The sequence below is a fragment of the Podarcis cretensis genome, assembly GCF_951804945.1.
Source record: "Podarcis cretensis genome assembly, chromosome: 7".
Taxonomy (NCBI): domain Eukaryota; kingdom Metazoa; phylum Chordata; class Lepidosauria; order Squamata; family Lacertidae; genus Podarcis; species Podarcis cretensis.
Window position 1 is genome coordinate 34,117,262 of NC_137176.1, and position 3,986 is coordinate 34,121,247.

The 3,986-nt window shown below is 41.7% G+C and overlaps 1 long non-coding RNA gene across 1 annotated transcript; it reads right to left on the reverse strand.

Moving 5' to 3' along the window:
- Nucleotides 1-615: 615 nt before the first annotated feature.
- LOC307221048 lies at nt 616-3,707 on the reverse strand. Its single transcript, XR_013841302.1, has 4 exons — nt 3,669-3,707; nt 3,197-3,253; nt 2,510-2,651; nt 616-685 (listed from the first exon to the last, which is right to left on the reverse strand). It is a non-coding gene; the product is annotated as an uncharacterized lncRNA (long non-coding RNA).
- Nucleotides 3,708-3,986: the final 279 nt, after the last annotated feature.

Sequence of the window (3,986 nt, forward strand, 5' to 3'; positions counted from 1 at the left end):
GGGATCACCTGCCCTGGATCCGTTCCTGAAGAAATTTTGGGTTTTAAACCCCAATTTTAACATACTTCATAACCTTCCTTGCAATATTTCATATATTCCTCCTTACAAAACTTCTTGTAATCCTACTAGCGTAATCTGTTGATTACAATTGCTTTTCAAATAATTCACATATTTATTCTCTATTTTTTTATCTCACTCAGAGCCAGGAAGAGGTGTTCTTGTTTTAAGCTTTTGCATTTCAAATATTATTTCAAATGTATTTTGAGTCTGCAAACACCCACCCACCCAAACCACCACCAAACGAAATAGTTGGGCAAATCTACACACACATTTAAGTTCCTAACTCTTTTAAGTATGTATGGCTTCCCCCAAAGAATCCTAGGAATTGTAGCTTGGTACCTCCTCCCCAGAATGCCAACATTTCCAAAGGATTTCCCCAGGAAGCAGGAACGTGTTATAAGCATATTTAAATCTGCAATGTAGATAAATGCCCAGGATTCCAAAACACTTTTTTTTCCTGCCAGATTCCATGCTTTCTTTGTTTTGCAAGCATTTTTGGAAATATAAGCGCCTCTCTTTTCAACAAAACTTACAGTGAACTAGGAGCATTTTATGTTTTAAAGAACTTGCGCAGGGAGAGTTTCCAGAGGATGTGGGAAATTGGTAAAGGTTGAAGGCTTTATTTCTGAGGGGAAAACAAAATCTTGTCAACACCTTCTTTAAAAAAAAAAAAGGTTCAAGAAACAATTAAAGCCTGTATGTGATGAAACAGGGAGAAACCAGCCAAGGCTGTTTGCTAATGTACTTGCTGGGGTTCTTCCTTTTGAGAGGCTTGAAAATGCTCCAGTCGATCCACACTTCCCGCTAGTCTTACTCCTCTCCCCCTGCCAGAACTGTGTGCAATCTGTTATGTACTAGCCTTGCACTGGACTTGCAACTCAATGGGACATAACAGATTGTGTATTTATTATGTTTAAATGAACATTATGTCAGGCATGGGTGGGTAGAGGCACTTAACCCTTCCTCTGCTAGCCGATTCTCCCTTTCCTGGCTCTGTTTCACCTGCTCACCTGCCAGAACTGGGCTCCCAGGTAAAGCCTGGGAGTATTAGCTAGGGTGAGTGAGATTCGCAGGGCAGAACTGGTGGGTGTAGGAAGGGTTATTGTGTGGCTTCGATTTATTTTTGTTGGGTTCTGCATTGGGGAAGTACGGCAGAAGAGCAAATAAAGTGAGAAGATGTATGGACAGTCCAGACTAATGAACTATGAGCGCATCACTGACATGTTGCAGAATACACCTGAAGAAAAAGGCCCACAGTCAGTCTAGAGGGGCCTGAGGAAAGAAAACAGGAGCACAGCTGCCCCTCACCCAAATACTGATAGCCCCTCAGGTATCAGTGGTTAGAAGCAGAATGCTCATTCCTCAACTCCGCCCCGCCCCCGAGAACCAAATTTCTCAGTTCAACTTTACCCGGACCCTGAGATCATTTTCTGAGGCCCTTCTTCGTGGGCTTCCTCCTCGAGAACTATGTAGGGTGGTAACATAACGGGCCCCCTCTGCAGTTGCTCCCTGTCTGTGGAATGTTCTCCCTAAGGAAGTTTGCCTGCCTTCATTATACACCTTTAGGTGCCAGGCAAAAACGTTCCTTTTTAACCAGGCCTGTGGTTGATCTGGTTGACATCCTATGCCCTTTTAAAATGTGGCTCTTTTCAGGGGGGGGGGGTGTTATTGGATTGTTGTTTTTATTTTGATTATATATACAGTATTGTAATTTTTATGCTGATCTTTTCTGTGAACTGCCCTGAGACCTCTGGGTATAGGGCGGTATATAATAATAATAATAATAATAAGAAGAAGAAGAAGAAGAAGAAGAAGAAGAAGAAGAAGAAGAAGAAGAAGAAGAAGAAGAAGAAGAAGAAGAAGAAGTTGTTGTTGGTGAGGTTTAAATCTGCCCTCCCTTGGAGTTATCATGAGCAAAGAGACCAGTTTGGCTCCCACTCCAGAATATGCAGCTGTTCTTTCTTTACATAAGAGTTAACAGAGCTTCCTTCTTTTGACATGGCTGCCCTGTCCTTGCATTGCAGATGTCAAAGATTTGGGAGGCAACAATGCAGTGAATGAACAAATACTCCATGCCCATAAATGCATGGTCTCCGCCATCTGTTTTCTACAGGTGGGTCAATGTGATTCTGAGGTAAACATGTGAAAGGGGCTTGCATGTAAATGACAGTAGGATGGGCATCATGGGAATAAGGAAGAGCTATAGTGCACTTTCAGCTACATTCTGGGTCTTGAATGTTAACTGAAAGTGAGACGTACTGAGGAGGGGTAGCCAGACAGTGTATTCCATTCCCCAAAGGGTGTTTCCACCATACCTGCTTTGAGATCTTATATGCATTAAATCAGCTGGGTACAGGTGTAGGCAACTACCTTTAAATGACACTCTCCAATATCCCAAAGATTTCATCAGGACTTGTGGCCAGGAAGTAATATTAAAATTTAACTGCACCTGTTTATTTGGCATCCAGGCAAAGCAGGTTACCAGCCTCTGGGCAAAATCACCAGCTTCTGTCTGTTTTATTTTTTTACTTTTTACTTTTTATATAACCACTGGCACGAACTTCTCCGCTGAGCTTGCTTTTGTGGTATTCCTGAATGGAAAGACAAATTAAGTTGAGTTTTTCTTCGTTCCTGCTTCTAATGTATTTTTCAGCCTTGTTATTTCTGGCTCGTCATCCTTCCCCTTTCCGCACTTTGGGAGAGTTCAAAGTTTGCAGTCCATTGTCCCTCCCACTCTTGATGTCACAAAGAATTAAACCCAACACATGTTCTTTAGAATGCAAGGAAATGCTCCAAAAACGATTGTAGGCTGTTGTCTGTCTGACAATGCTGAGTCTTACATCGGTGCCACAGAGACTATGAAATGCCACAGGAAGACCTAAAACAGGAGCTCAATTCCCACTTTGTTATGTTATATATAAGTGTTAAAATCTATGCAGTCTTTTCTCCAAGGAGTTCAAAGTCTAGAAACAATGAGCCCTAAAGTAAACAATGAGCCCTCAAAGCAGAAAAGCATCACAACAGCGTTTAGATCCTATTTGCTTGCCTTGCACTTGCTTTGTTACTCTCTCTCTCTCTCTTTTCGGCAATATCAGTTGAACATCTAATCAGCTACTATTTTCTCTTCAAAACTCACCTGGGAACTCTTACGAGATGGCTTTTGGCTATGAACCTGGAAAGTCTTTGCATTTGCCTGTTAAAATGATTAGTGCTTAAATGAATGTGATCATCTACTGAATTAAAGCACCACCAAATCCCGCTCTCATTACATGATCTCATGCAGGCCTGGCTTCCAAAACATCCCCGGAGAGTTTTATAAAAATTGTTCATCCCATTGTTTAAAAGCAACCTCTGTTCGAGGGAGGAAATGTGGCTGACATTATCACTTAAAGGGGACTACCAGTGCCAAGACAATAAAAGTAAAGAGTATACGTCAATCAAAATATTTTTTTAAGCTGTTTTGTAGCAAACGATGCACTGCTCCTTAAGTTTATTTATTTATTACATTTTTATCCCACCCTTCCTGCAATGAGCCCAGGGCAGCCTATGCTGCACGGTCAGCTATTTTATCCTCCTAACAACTCTTCTATGTGGTGTGTAGATATTACTGTTATAAGTTTTAGTCACCAGATGGAGCTAGACTTAGTTGTGTCTGGATAGAATCAGGAATTTCCTGTGTCTGTCCTGTTCTTGTTGGGGACTCTGAGATAATAAAGTTCTTGTCTCGTTTGCTGACTGGCATGTTCTTTAAGTCTTCCGTGGCAAGTGTTTAGGATGAGAGATTGTGCCTGTCACTGGATCAGCCAGTGAGCTTCATAGTTGAGGGCACACTTGAACTCAGATATCACCAGTGCTAGTCAAACTGATCCACTGGTTCTTACATGCATTTGTATAATGCAGGCTTGAACCTGGGGAGATTCTGCAGA